The following is a 16173-nucleotide window of genomic DNA, read 5'->3' on the forward strand; positions in this document are numbered from 1 at the left end:
GTGGTAAGCGATTTGGCTCTTTCTCATTATTTGGCTCATTGGGAGCATGTACAGGTTGAATAGGAGTGGCGCAAGAATTGAGCCTTGCGGGACTCCGCATGTCATGGATGTCCACTCAGACTTATGGTCTCCTATACTCACATAATAACCTCTGCCTCCTAAGAATGACCTGAACCATTTTAGGACTATCCCAGAAAGCCCGACCCAGTTTTCCAGCCTGTCAAGAAGTATGTTGTGATCGACAGTGTCAAATGCAGCACCGAGGTCGAGTAGTACCAGCACTGATAATTTGCCTGTATCAGTATTTAAGCGAATATCATTTATTATTTTTATGAGCGCGGTCTCTGTACTGTGGTGCGGTCGGAAACCAGATTGAAAATGGTCAAAGTATCCATTCGAGCTTAAGAATTTGTTCAGCTGATTGAAGACAACTTTTTCAATGATCTTGCCTATGAAAGGAAGATTTGAGATCGGTCTATAGTTGTTTAATATGGTCTTATCCAGATTGCTCTTTTTCAGGAGGGGCTTGACAACAGCAGTTTTCAGGGAGGTCGGAAAACTCCCAGAGAGAAGTGAGGCATTTACCACTTCTAGGAGATCTGCTTCTAAGCTGTGTAACACATTTTTGAAAAAAGATGTGGGATGTGCGTCAAGGGCGCAGGTTGATGTTTTTAGTTGCTGTACGGTTTCTTCCAAAATTTTGCCATCAATTTCTTCGAAATCAGACATAGTGGCTACTTTCTCGTGCTGTTGTCTGATCTGCCTGACCCCAGCGCAACTCAAGGATGAGCTGATCACCTTTCTGATATTATTGATTTTCTCAGAGAAGAAAGAAGCAAACTCACTGCACTTTCTCACTGAGAGCATTTCACTGGGAATCTGGCTTGGGGGGTTTGTCAGTCTCTCTACAGTAGCAAAAAGAGTGTGGGTGTTGTTTATATTGCTGTTTATAATATTCAAGAAGAAAGTCTGTCTAGCTATGCTTAGTTCCTTATTGAAAGCATGGATGCTGTCTTTGTAGATGTTATAATGGACTACAAGTTTTGTCTTCCGCCACATGCGCTCTGCTTTTCTGCATTGTCTTTTCATATTTTGCACTGCTGTTGAGTTTCTCCAAGGTGCTTTTTGTCTGCCACTCTTCTTCCTGACTTTCACAGGAGCAATATCATCAATTACACTCTTAACTTTTGAGTTAAAAGAATCAAGGAGAAAATCAACAGAGTCAGCAGATATGCTTGGTGTTAAAGATATAGCCTTCATAAATAGTACACTAGTGTTCTCATTGAAGCATCTCTTCTTGACAGACACAGATCTAGCTTCAATGGCAGGAGAGATAAATATATCAAAGAAAATACAAAAATGATCAGACAGTGCTACATCCTTAATAGCAATTGATGAAATGTTTAGACCCTTACTGATAAGTAAATCTAGAGTGTGTCCACGATTATGTGTGGGTCCATGTATATGCTGAGTCAGATCAAAAGTTTTTAAAACAGTTTTGATTTCTTTTGCCATATTGTTTTCTGCATTATCTATGTGAATGTTAAAATCTCCAGCAATGGCAAAGCAGTCAAACTCTGAGGAAATTGTTGATAACAGTTATGTTAAGTTCTCAGCAAAAGCTGGAGAGTATTTTGGAGGCCTGTAAACAATGATAACTAAAATGCGTGGAGCACCTTTTAACACAATACCCAGATACTCGAAAGACGGGTAATTCCCAAATGATATTTGCTTACATTGATAGACATCTTTATAAAGAGCAGCTAAACCTCCGCCTCTTCTGACAGCTCTGCAGACACTCATAAAAGTAAAGTTAGGAGGGGATGTTTCATTGAGGACTGTTGCACTGCAACTTTCTTCTAGCCAAGTTTCATTTAGCAACATAAAATCCAGGTTGTATGTGGTTATTAAGTCATTGACTAAAAGTGATTTATTTTTAAGTGAGCGGATGTTTAAAAGTGCTAACTTAACAGTCTTACTTTTGTCCCCACAGCAATCTTGGTATGTCGTGTAATAGGCACCAGATTAGATGGGTTTGCTCTACGGCTTTTGAAGGCCTTAGACTTTCTATCATGTAATCGAACAGCAATAGAGAAAGATACAGGCACACTGGGTTCCCGCTTGTTCTGTAAACATTTGAGAAAGTTATTGTTATCATAGCGGGGACCCGACACACATCACTGAGAGCTGGTATCAGTTGTTTTTGGTTCACCTCGAGCCGCTGGAGGGGGGTGTGGGCCCTGGCGCTGTGGCAAAGGCCGAAGAGCTCTCACAGGAGGAGGGGGAGGGCGAGCTGGGCCCGCAGGCTTTGGTGGTTGTGGGGCCTGGCGTTTTTTGGTTGGTATCTGGGGGCTCGCAGAAAAAGACTGGGATAGTCTAGTTCCAGCATGCACCAGTTGTTCCATTTTCTCAGAGAAGCACAGAAGTGGAGATGCTGGAGAGAGTGATAATGTTTCCGGTGAGAAGGATTGTTGCTCTGGTGTAATTGGAGGCTGTAGTATGTTGTCCTGGTTTCCCTGGCTGTTTTCCAGAAAATCGTCCTTGGGTGCTGTATCTTGGAGCAGTGCTGGTATGTCACAGTCTGTCTGTGGTGAGCTCTGTGGGCATGGCTCAGCTGAGATTGTGTCCGTGAGCAGAGGTTGTTGTGGCTGAGTGGTGTTATCACTGTCCTTGTGTGATGTGTCAACCGCATGTCCATTCAGGTGCTGAAGTGAAATCCTGTGGTCATTCATACTGTATCCAGGTGTGTGTGTGCCATTCAGGTTGAGTGGATTGGCACACATTGCAGAAGGATGACGGAGGGAGAAGTAGATATTGTCCTTTAGCACTCTTGAACCAAGTTTGTTTGGGTGGTGGCCATTCTGTTGAAACAGTTGCCTCTGACTCCAGAAAAGATTGAAGTTGTCAATAAAGTTCACTCCTTTTATATTGCAGGTTTTTTGCAGCCATGTATTAAGCCCAAGCAACCGTGAAAACCTGTTTGTTCCTCTTGCTGGGAGTGGTCCACTGATGAATGTTTGAACTTTCAGTCTTTTAAGTGTTTCAAAAAGTTCATTGAAATCCTTTTTAAGAAGTTCCGACTGCTCTTTATGAATATCATTCTTCCCCACATGAATGATGAGTCGATTTGCAGTCTTATGTTTCATCAGAATGTTCTCAAGTTCCCTGTTTACATCAGATGTTGTTGCTTGTGGAAGGCAGCACGTTGTTGTATCCCTGCTATTAATGTTTCTGATTACGGAGTCGCCCACTATCAGAGTCCTGGGCTCGGCTGCACTGTGAGCTGAGTGCCGCTGTCTGGTCGACCTTGAGCCCCAGTTAGCATCAGTGTTAGCTACTGGCTGATTCAGTCTGTGTGCGATCACATTCATCAAATTTGGGGATTCCTCATTCATTAATACTTCAAATCTGTTCTCAAGATGTATAGGCGGTGGTAGGAGACCAGTGTTTGCAGTCCTTGTCAGAGCCGTATCTGGGGTAGAGGATGCTACTGCAGTAATATGTGATGCTTGTGACAATCTGATGTCTCGAGTGCCTTTGGGTCTCGCACCCTGTTTGTGCCATCGATTAGTAAAACGATCGGCTTGTTTCTCTACACTCAGTATGGCCTGTCGAGAAACACTAGATTCATGGGACTCACCGGCTGTATGCTGAGGACGTTCATGACGAAGCTCTGTTGTGTGTTCCGTCTGGTTTGGTGGTCCCGCAATTAACTTTGTTTCAAGAATTGCAATCCTTTGTAAAAGTCTGTGGCAGTTGGAGCAGCAAGTAGATTCCAGAGGAGGCATTTTCTTATCCTTATGAGTGTAGGCAGTTGTGTTTTCTCTTCCCCGGAATGTAAGCTTTCAGTGGGAGGCTGGTCGAATAAAATAAATCTGCTTTTTTTTTTTTTTTTTTTTTGTAGTAATCCAAGCGTTTGAGCACTGTGCTGATTTGCTGAAGTTAAAACTAGGTGATAAAAGGAGATAAAATATAGAAATATAAAAGCGATAGAGCAAAGCGCGGAGCAGTAAGCGAGAGCGTCCGAACAGTAGCTGAGCAGGAGGTAGAGCATACCTCCTAAGAGCATACCTACCTAAGAAGCATACCAAGCTCTTTTGATCCTTCTGAGGAGCCTTTTTGACCTGAGAAAAAAAGTTCAAACTGCCCGATATGGACGACTGCCTGGCGAACTTGAACTTTAACATCAGATAGAGCCCATAAGAAGGATACGAAGCTCTTCTGAACCTTTTGAGGAGCCTTCTTGACCTGAAAAAAAAGTTCAAACGGCAGGATATGGACCACTGCCTGGCGGACTTGACCTTTAACATCAGAAAGAGCCCATAAGAAGGATACCAAGCTCTTTTGAGCCTTCTGAGGAGCCTTTTTGACCAGAGAAAAAAAGTTCAAATGGCTCGATATTGACCACTGCCTGGCGGACTTGACCTTTAACATTAGAAAGAGCCCATAAGAAGGATACAAAGCATTTTTGAACCTTCTGAGGAGCCTTTTTGACCAGAGAAAAAAAGTTCAAACGGCCCGATATGGACCACTGCCTGGCGAACTTGACCTTTAACATCAGATAGAGCCCATAAGAAGTATACCAAGCTCTTTTGATCCTTCTGAGGAGTCTTTTTGACCTGAGAAAAAAGTTCCAACGGCCCGATATGGACCACTGCCCGGTGGACTTGACATTTAAGACCAGATTGGGCTCATAAGAAGGATATGAAGCTCTTCTGAACCTTTTGAGGAGACTTTTTGACCTGAAAAAACAGTACAAACGGCCGATATGGACCACTGCCTGGCGGACTTGACCTTTAATGTCAGAAAGAGCCCATAAGAAGGATACAAAGCTCTTTTTAACCTTCTGAGGAGCCTTTTTGACCAGAGAGAAAAAGGTCAAACGACCCGATATGGACCACTGCCTGGCGCACTTGACCTTTAACATCAGAAAGAGCCCATAAGAAGCATACCAAGCTCTTTTGATCCTTCTGAGGAGCCTTTTTGACCTGAGAAAAAAAGTTCAAACGGCCCGATATGGACCACTGCCTGGCGAACTTGACCTTTAACATCAGATAGAGCCCATAAGAAGGATACAAAGCTCTTCTGAAATTTCTGAGGATACTTTTTGACCTGAAAAAAAAAAGTTCAAACGGCCCGATATTGACCACTTGCTGGCGGACTTGACCTTTAACATCAGATAGAGCCCATAAGAAGGATATGAAGCTCTTCTGAACCTTTTGAGGAGCCTTTTTGACCTGAAAAAAAAGTTCAAACGGTAGGATATGGACCACTGCCTGGCGGACTTGACCTTTAACATCAGAAAGAGCCCATAAGAAGGATACCAAGCTCTTTTGAGCCTTCTGAGGAGCCTTTTTGACCAGAGAAAAAAAGTTCAAATGGCCCGATATTGACCACTGCCTGGCGGACTTGACCTTTAACATTAGAAAGAGCCCATAAGAAGAATACGAAGCATTTTTGAACCTTCTGAGGAGCCTTTTTGACCAGAGAAAAAAGTTCAAACGGCCCGATATGGACCACTGCCTGGCGGACTTGACCTTTAACATCAGAAAGAGCCCATAAGAAGCATACCAAGCTCTTTTGATCCTTCTGAGGAGCCTTTTTGACCTGAGAAAAAAAGTTCAAACAGCCCGATATGGACGACTGCCTGGCGAACTTGAACTTTAACATCAGATAGAGCCCATAAGAAGGATACGAAGCTCTTCTGAACCTTCTGAGGAATCTTTTTGACCTGAAAAAAAAAGTTTAAACGGCCCGATATTGACCACTCGCTGGCGGACTTGACCTTTAACATCAGATAGAGCTCATAAGAAGGATACTAAGCTCTTCTGAACCTTTTGAGGAGCCTTTTTGACCTGAAAAAAAAGTTCAAACGGCAGGATATGGACCACTGCCTGGCGGACTTGACCTTTAACATCAGAAAGAGCCCATAAGAAGGATACCAAGCTCTTTTGAGCCTTCTGAGGAGCCTTTTTGACCAGAGAAAAAAAGTTCAAATGGCCCGATATTGACCACTGCCGGGCGGACTTGACCTTTAACATTAGAAAGAGCCCATAAGAAGGATTCGAAGCATTTTTGAACCTTCTGAGGAGCCTTTTTGACCAGAGAAAAAAAGTTCAAACGGCCCGATATGGAAAACTGCCTGGCGAACTTGACCTTTAACATCAGAAAGAGCCCATAAGAAGTATACGAAGCTCTTTTGATCCTACTGAGGAGTCTTTTTGACCTGACAAAAAAAGTTCAAACGGCCCGATATGGACCACTGCCCGGCCGACTTGATATTTAAGATCAGATTGGGCTCATAAGAAGGATACGAAGCTCTTCTGAACCTTTTGAGGAGACTTTTTGACCTGAAAAAAAAGTACAAACGGCCGATATGGACCACTGCCTGGCGGACTTGACCTTTAACATCAGAAAGAGCCCATAAGAAGGATACAAAGCTCTTTTGAACCTTTTGAGGAGCCTTTTAGACCAGAGAAAAAAGTTCAAACGACCCGATATGGACCACTGCCTGGCGGACTTGACCTTTAACATCAGAAAGAGCCCATATGAATGATACGAAGCATTTTTGAACCTTCTGAGGAGCCTTTTTGACCAGAGAAAAAAAGTTCAAACGGCCCGATATGGACCACTGCCTGGCGAACTTGACCTTTAACATTAGAAAGAGCCCATAAGAAGGATACGAAGCATTTTTGAACCTTCTGAGGAGCCTTTTTGACCAGAGAAAAAAAGTTCAAACGGCCCGATATGGACCACTGCCTGGCGAACTTGACCATTAACATCAGAAAGAGCCCATAAGAAGTATACCCAGCTCTTTTGATCCTTCTGAGGAGTCTTTTTGACCTGAGAAATAAAGTTCAAACGGCCCGAAATGGACCACTGCCCGGCGGACTTGACATTTAAGATCAGATTGGGCTCATAAGAAGGATATGAAGCTCTTCTGAACCTTTTGAGGAGACTTTTTGACCTGAAAAAAAAGTACAAACGGCCGATATGGACCACTGCCTGGCGGACTTGACCTTTAACGTCAGAAAGAGCCCATAAGAAGGATACAAAGCTCTTTTTAACCTTCTGAGGAGCCTTTTTGACCAGAGAGAAAAAGGTCAAACGGCCCGATATGGACCACTGCCTGGCGCACTTGACCTTTAACATCAGAAAGAGCCCAAAAGAAGCATACCAAGCTCTTTTGATCCTTCTGAGGAGCCTTTTTGACCTGAAAAAAAAGTTCAAACGGCCCGATATGGACGACTGCCTGGCGAACTTGACCTTTAACATCAGATAGAGCCCATAAGAAGGACACGAAGCTCTTCTGAACCTTCTGAAGAACCTTTTTGACCTGAAAAAAAAAGTTCAAACGGCAGGAAATGGGCCATTGCCTGGCGGACTTGACCTTTAACATTAGAAAGAGCCCATAAGAAGGATACGAAGCATTTTTGAACCTTCTGCGGAGCCTTTTTGACCAGAGAAAAAAAGTTCAAACGGCCCGATATGGACCACTGCCTGGCGAACGTCCCGGGTTACGTATGTAACCCTAGTTCCCCGAAGGGACGGACGCTGCGTGAAATCGCAGTGGGAACGCCCTCAGCGTGACGCGTCTGAAGCATGAATGAAATCAGTCAATGGAGAGAATGAGCGTACGGCGAGTGACGTCATCGACCAGGAAGCTATAAATATCCCCTGAGTACACAATACGCCAGCTTAAAAGTTACTGAAGCAGCGACCCAAGGGGATGCCGAGAGTATGGCAGGACACGCAGCGTCCGTCCCTTCGGGGAACTAGGGTTACATACGTAACCCGGGACGTTCCCCTTCAGGGACTACCACTGCGTGAAATCGCAGTGGGAACGCAATACCCACATCCCCATACGACCAAATCCCCGTCGTGTGTCATTAGGAGACACAAACCGACGAGAGAACCTGAGCCCCGGGAGTGGAGCTAAGATCGAGGGAATAAAATCTAACGAAAGTGTGCGGTGAGGACCAGCCTGCCGCATCACAAACGTCCTGAAGAGAAGCTCCTGAAAGAAGAGCTGTAGAAGCAGCCATACTCCGGGTGGAATGAGCCCTTACAGCCAAAGGTGAAGGCTGATGGGCCGAACCATAAGCAAGTGGGATGGCCTCGACCACCCACTTGCTCATCCTTTTTCTAGATGCAGGACACCCTTTCTTAGGTGACCCAAACAGACGAACAGTTGTTCCGATCTCCTCCACAGGGCAGCTCTGTGGACGTAAGCATCAAAACCCAAACTGGGCACAGCAAATTAATTTTCTCCTGGTCTGATGTCAGAAAAGGCGGAGGACAGAAAACCTGCAGAACTATAGGTCTAACTGAAACAGTTGGAACCTTATGAACATAACCTGGTCTCGGAAAGGGAAAGGCCTTAACCAACCAGGAGCAAATTCCAGGCACGAGGGAGCCACCGAAAGTGCTTGAATATCTCCAATTCTTTTTAGAGATGAGATAGCGAGAAGAAGGATAGTCTTTAGAGTAAGAAACTTTTCCGAAACTTCCTCGATGGGCTCGAAAGGAGCAAGGGAGAGACCTTCTAAGATGACGGCCAGATCCCAAGCTGGTACCCTTGTGCGAACTGCAGGCCTCAGCCTCAAGGTGACACGAAGGAAGCGAGACATAAGCGGGTGTTTCCCGAGGGAACCTCCACTTGAAGGGGTGTGGTTAGCAGCTAAGGCCGCCACATACACCTTCAGTCTGGAGTGGGATAACCCTGTGGAGAGACGGTCCTGCAGGAAATCCAGGACTGTACCAACCGGGCAGTTAACTGGGTCCTGCTGGCGCTCTCCACACCAAGAGGTGAAAAGTTTCCACCTCACGGCATATAACTTCCTCGTGGAGGGAGCTCTGGATCGGAGGATGGTCTCAACGACCTCAGCCGAGAGACCAGAATCTATGAGCTGGGCCCCCTCAGAGGCCAAGCCCACAGCCTCCATAGCTCTAGACGGGGGTGAAGGATCGACCCACTCGCCTGAGAGAGCAGATCTCTCTGATCGGTATCTCTAGGGGAGAGCTGTTGAGGAGAGACACTAGGTCCGCAAACCATACCCGGGCCGACCAGAACGGGGCTATTAGCAGGAGACTGAGCCCGTCCCGGCGAACCCTCTCCAGAACTCCTGGGAGCAGAGCGATCGGGGGAAAAGCGTACAAGCGTGACCACCACGGATGTACCATCGCATCCAACCCCAGCGGGGCTGGATGGCTGAGAGAGAACCACAGCGGGCAGTGTGATGTTTCTCGAGAAGCAAATAGGTCTACCTCGGCAAGATCGAAATGTTTCCATAGGAGTTCCACCACCTCGGGGTGAAGACTCCACTCCCCGGGCCTCGGCCCCTGTCTTAACAGGATGTCTGCCCCCTGATTTAAATACCCCGGGAGATAAAAGCTCTCAGAGAAAGAATTTTCCCCTGGGACCATAGAAGGATCTTACGTGCCAGTTTGTAAAGCGGGCGAGAACGCAAACCCCCCTGATGGTTGATATAAGAAACCACCGATGTGTTGTCTGTCTGGACAAGAACATGGTGGCCCCTTAGGTCTGGGAGGAAGTGTTTCAGAGCCTGAAACACCGCCAACATCTCTAGGGAGTTTAAGTGCCACAGACGATGATGGTCCTCCCACAGACCCTGAGCCCACCCGTGAGAGAGGCATCTGTCATTAGCATAACGCGACGACAAGGAGCTCCTAACACAGGGCCTTGGGACAGAAACCAAGGATATTTCCACATGATCAGGGCGTGATGACACCGTCGCAAACTCACGATCATGCGAAGCGGATTTCCCCTCGGGGAGAATCCCTTGGTCCTGAGCCACCACTGTAACAGTCTCATGTGCAAGAGGCCAAGAGGTATCACGTTGGACGCAGCTGCCATGAGACCTAGCAGTCTCTGGAACTGTTTTACAGTGGATGACTGGCCTAGCTTGACCTGATCTACTGCAGCGAGAATCAAAGCAATACGAGCAGGTGACAATCGTGCCTGCATCGTCGTTGAATCCCACACTACACCTAGAAAAGTGGTTCTCTGTAATGGAGAAAGAACACTCTTCTTGGCGTTGAGCCTCAGCCCCAGTCACTTGATATGAGCAAGAACGACATCTCGGTGCCGAACCAACTGTTGTTCCGATTGAGCTAGAATCAAGCAATCGTCTATATAGTACAGAAAGCGGATGCCCTGTAACCTCAGCGGGACTATAGCAGCATCCGTACACTTCGTGAATGTTCGGGGTGACAGTGCTAGGCCGAACGGAAGAACCCGATATTGGTACGCTTCGGCCCCGAAAGCGAACCTCAGGAACTTCCTGTGTTGAGGGAGGATAGATACATGGAAGTAAACGTCCTTTAGATCTATCATGACTAACCAGTCCTCGGATCTGATTTGAACATCCCCAGTGACAGACACAGCGCCCTGTAACGTACTGGCAGGGAACAGCTGGTCTGGGCACTCCACAACCCTCCTCGGAGGGGGCGAGCGTCCCTCGGGAAATCGCTCGCCGAGTCTCTCTACGCCCTGTGAAGGCAGGGTTAGTAGAGCAGACCACTGAGGGCATCGGAAAAGACAGGGCACCGTGTTCTTGTGCAGTGAACTCAGGTCTTTCACGATAGGGACCACCCTCAGAACCCTGACGTTCAGCACGTCAGGATTTTTTTTTTTTCGATGAAGTAGTATCCTAACTCCCTGCTGGGTGGGGGACCCATTCCGCCAGGAACTCTACTAAGGGAACCAGCCTCTCGAGGCTGGCCTCCGGATGAACATCCCGAGTGACAGACACAGCGCCCTGTAACATACTGGCAGGAAACAGCTGGTCTGAGCACTCCACAACCCTCCTTGGAGGGGGCGAGCGTCCCTCGGGAAATCGCTCGCCGAGTCTCTCTACGCCCTGTATAGGCAGGGTTAGTAGAACAGACCCCTGAGGGCATCGAGAAAGACAGGGCACCGTGTTTTTGTGCGGTGAACTCAAGTTTTTCCCGATGGGGACCACCCTCAGAGTCCTGACGTTCAGCCCGTCAGGACTTTTTCGACACGGCCTTTCTGGCGACAATGACTGTCCTCAGATTAGTCCTGCCCCGAGAAGGCCGCGCCGGAGAGCACCCCGCCTCATCCCTCCAGTTTCTCTGCAGGGGGGCACGAGACGTGACACTCCGCTTCTGCTGTGCTCTTTTTGAAGACGAACTCAACGAAAGACTTTGCTCTGGTTGAACATTCTGCGTGACAGACACAGTGCCCTGTAACGGCGCACCGGCAGGGAACGACTGGTCTGAACACACTAGAACCCTCCTTAGAGGCGGCGAGCGTCCCTCGGGAAAGCACTCGCCAGACCCTTCTACGCCCTGTTTCGGCAGGGTTAGTAGGACGGGCCCCTGAGGGCGCCGGGAGAGACAGGGCACCCTTAAGGGAGGTGAACGCAAGTCTCTCTCGGCGGGGACCCCCCTCAGATATCCTTTGAGCAGGTCGGCCTGAAAAGCCTCCATAAAAGTCATCGTATGCAAACATGCAGCCGCCTGCCGAGCCACCGAGTAAGCCTTTCCCACCAGCACAGAGGTATATATATTTATTTAATAATTTATTTTTTGGTGGAAGAGCCGGTGCTTTAAGTGAAGACGATGAAGCAGGAGAGAGATAGCTCGCAAGCGTCTCCTCCGCCTACACTATCGTCACATAACCAGCAGATTTAGCACCAACAATGTTACCATAAGCATTGGACTGATTTGTGTAAATTCTGCTTGAAACCGGTCTAACCCAGGTCTTTGAAACCTCAGCATGAAGATCTGGGAAGAATGGTAAGCACCGGCTAGAAGGTTGAGGTCGTGCAGACAGAAATCTATCATCTAGATTGCTTTTAATTCTAGAAACCTGTCTATCAGCTGGCCACTCGATACTGTTATTTTTTTTATTTTTTTTTATTTTTTATTTTTTTTAGCTTTTCAACAGCCCGAGATAATACATCCATCAAACCTTCTTTATTTGCAGTATAATGTGATACTAGTTTTCTCTGATAATAAACTTTCGACATCCAGCTCCTCAGAACTGGAAAATCTCAATTCAACATCATCATGTGCCTCCACCCGGGCAGAAGTAACCGCCGCAGCGCGTGCTTCCAGAGCCGGGTGAGAGGCACTAGATCTCGTCGGAGATAGCTGAGATAGGGAGGAGCCCGTCTCAACGTCGCCAGCGAGATCCATCTGCGAGCCCCAAGACAAGCGCCGCCGCTCTGCCTCAACAGAAGCGGGACCCGAGCCTCGGGGAGCTCGCAGCAAATCACTCTCCTCGAAGAGCGATCGCCGCGAGCGCAGAGTTCTCAAGGGAAAACGCTCGCAATGCTGACAATCGACTCCCTCGAGAGCCGACTGGGCATTGCTGCACTCCCAAACAAGCCACACTTAGCTCGTGTGAATCCCCACCCGTGATGTACCGAGTACAGGGGGGAACACACTTCTTATACTGCTCGCTCATATTGGTTTTTTTATATAAAATATATATAGTGAAAACTCCTGACAAAACAGACAAACACAATCGACAGATTCAGACACACACAGAGCTGCTGAAGTAACTAAAAGCTGGCGTATTGTGTACTCAGGGGATATTTATAGCTTCCTGGTCGATGACGTCACTCGCCGTACGCTCATTCTCTCCATTGACTGATTTCATTCATGCTTCAGACGCGTCACGCTGAGGGCGTTCCCACTGCGATTTCACGCAGCGGTAGTCCCTGAAGGGGAACTTGACCTTTAACATCAGAAAGAGCCCATAAGAAGTATACCAAGCTCTTTTTATCCTTCTGAGGAGTCTTTTTGACCTGAAAAAAAAAGTTCAAACGGCCCGATATGGACCAATGCCCGGCGGACTTGACATTTAAGATCAGATTGGGCTCATAAGAAGGATATGAAGCTCTTCTGAACCTTTTGAGGAAACTTTTTGACCTGAAAAAAAAGTACAAACGGCCGATATGGACCACTGCCTGGCGGACTTGACCTTTAACGTCAGAAAGAGCCCATAAGAAGGATACAAAGCTCTTTTTAAACCTTCTGAGGAGCCTTTTTGACCAGAGAGAAAAAGGTCAAACGGCCCGATATGGACCACTGCCTGGCGCACTTGACCTTTGACATCAGAAAGAGCCCATAAGAAGCATACCAAGCTCTTTTGATCCTTCTGAGGAGCCTTTTTGACCTGAGAAAAAAAGTTCAAACGGCCCGATATGGACCACTGCCTGGCGAACTTGACCTTTAACATCAGATAGAGCCCATAAGAAGGATACGAAGCTCTTCTGAACTTTCTGAGGAACCTTTTTGACCTGAAAAAAAAAAGTTCAAACGGCCCGATATTGACAACTTGCTGGCGGACTTGACCTTTAACATCAGATAGAGCCCATAAGAAGGATACGAAACTCTTCTGAACCTTTTGAGGAGCCTTTTTGACCTGAAAAAAAGTTCAAACGGCAGGATATGGACCACTGCCTGGCGGACTTGACCTTTAATATCAGAAAAAACCCATAAGAAGGATACCAAGCTCTTTTGAACCTTCTGAGGAGCCTTTTTGACCAGTGAAAAAAAGTTAAACCGATATTGACCACTGCCTGGCGGACTTGACCTTTAACATCAGAAAGAGCCCATAAAAAGTATACCAAACTCTTTTGATCCTTCTGAGGAGTCTTTTTGACCTGAGAAAAAAAGTTCAAATGGCCCGAAATGGACCCCTGCCCGGCGGACTTGACATTTAAGATCAGATTGGGCTCATAAGAAGGATACGAAGCTCTTCTGAACCTTTTGAGGAGACTTTTAGACCAGAGAAAAAAGTTCAAACGACCCGATATGGGCCACTGCCTGGCGGACTTGACCTTTAACATCAGAAAGAGCCCATAAGAAGGATACAAAGCTCTTTTGAATCTTTTGAGGAGCCTTTTAGACCAGAGAAAAAAGTTCAAACGACCCGATATGGACCACTGCCTGGCGGACTTGACCTTTAACATCAGAAAGAGCCCATATGAATGATACCAAACTCTTTTGATCCATCTGAGGAGCATTTTTGACCAGAGAAAAAAAGTTCAAACGGCCCGATATTGACCACTGCCTGGCGGACTTGACCTTTAACATTAGAAAGAGCCCATTAGAAGGATACAAAGTATTTTTTAACCTTCTGAGGAGCCTTTTTGACCAGAGAAAAAAAGTTCAAACGGCCCGATATGGACAACTGCCTGGCGCACTTGACCTTTAACATCAGAAAGAGCCCATAAGAAGCATACCAAGCTCTTTTGATCCTTCTGAGGAGCCTTTTAGACCAGAGAAAAAAGTTCAAACGGCCCGATATGGACCACTGCCTGGCGAAATTGACCTTTAACATTAGATTGAGCGCATAAGAAGGATATGAAGCTCTTCTGAACCTTTTGAGGAGACTTTTTGACCTGAAAAAAAAGTACAAACGGCCGATATGGGCCACTGCCTGGCGGACTTGACCTTTAACATCAGAAAGAGCCCATATGAATGATACCAAACTCTTTTGATCCATCTGAGGAGCATTTTTGCCCAGAGAAAAAAAGTTCAAACGGCCCGATATTGACCACTGCCTGGCGGACTTGACCTTTAACATTAGAAAGAGCCCATTAGAAGGATACAAAGCATTTTTTAACCTTCTGAGGAGCCTTTTTGACCAGAGAAAAAAAGTTCAAACGCCCCGATATGGACAACTGCCTGGCGCACTTGACCTTTAACATCAGAAAGAGCCCATAAGAAGCATACCAAGCTCTTTTGATCCTTCTGAGCCTTTTAGACCAGAGAAAAAGTTCAAACGGCCCGATATGGACAGCTGCCTGGCGAACTTGACCTTTAACATCAGATTGAGCCCATAAGAAGGATACGAAGCTCTTCTGAACCTTTTGAGGAGCCTTTTTGACCTGAAAAAAAAGTTCAAACGGCAGGAAATGGACGATTGCCTGGCGGACTTGACCTTTAACATCAGAAAGAGCCCATAAGAAGGATACCAAGCTCTTTTGAGCCTTCTGAAAAGCCTTTTTGACCAGAGAAAAAACGTTCAAATGGCCCGATATTTACCACTGCCTGGCGGACTTGACCTTTAACATTAGAAAGTGCCCATAAGAAGGATACAAAGCTCTTTTGAGCCTTCTGAGGAGCCTTTTTGACCTTGAAAAAAAGTTCAAACGGCAAGATATGGACCACTGCCTGGCGGACTTGACCTTTAATATCAGAAAAAACCCATAAGAAGGATACCAAGCTCTTTTGAGCCTTCTGAGGAGCCTTTTTGACCAGTGAAAAAAAGTTCAACCGATATTGACCACTGCCTGGCGGACTTAACCTTTAACATTAGAAAGAGCCCATAAGAAGGATACAAAGCATTTTTGAACCTTCTGAGGAGCCTTTTTGAACAGAGAAAAAAAGTTCAAACGGCCCGATATTGACCACTGCCTGGCGGACTTGACCTTTAACATCAGAAAGAGCCCATAAAAAGTATACCAAGCTCTTTTGATCCTTCTGATGAGTCTTTTTGACCTGAGAAAAAAAGTTCAAATGGCCCGATATGGACCACTGCCCGGCGGACTTGACATTTAAGATCAGATTGGGCTCATAAGAAGGATACGAAGCTCTTCTGAACCTTTTGAGGAGACTTTTTGACCTGAAAAAAAAGGACAAACGGCCGATATGGGCCACTGCCTGGCGGACTTGACCTTTAACATCAGAAAGAGCCCATAAGAAGGATACAAAGCATTTTTTAACCTTCTGAGGAGCCTTTTTGACCAGAGAAAAAAAGTTCAAACGGCCCGATATGGACAACTGCCTGGCGCACTTGACCTTTAACATCAGAAAGAGCCCATAAGAAGCATACCAAGCTCTTTTGATCCTTCTGAGGAGCCTTTTTGACCTGAGAATAAAAGTTCAAACGGCCCGATATGGACCACTGCCTGGCGAACTTGACCTTTAACATCAGATTGAGCCCATAAGAAGGATACGAAGCTCTTCTGAACCTTTTGAGGAGCCTTTTTGACCTGAAAAAAAAAGTTCAAACGGCCCGATATTGACCACTGCCTGGCGGACTTGACCTTTAACATCAGAAACAGCCCATAAGAAGGATACCAAGCTCTTTTGAACCTTCTGAGGAGCCTTTTTGACCAGAGAAAAAAGTGCAAACGACCCGATATGGACCACTGCCTGGCGGACTTG

This window comes from Siphateles boraxobius, unplaced genomic scaffold (assembly GCF_051911475.1).
Source record: "Siphateles boraxobius isolate OS27281-9 unplaced genomic scaffold, OSU_SipBor_1 11, whole genome shotgun sequence".
Classification (NCBI taxonomy): domain Eukaryota; kingdom Metazoa; phylum Chordata; class Actinopteri; order Cypriniformes; family Leuciscidae; genus Siphateles; species Siphateles boraxobius.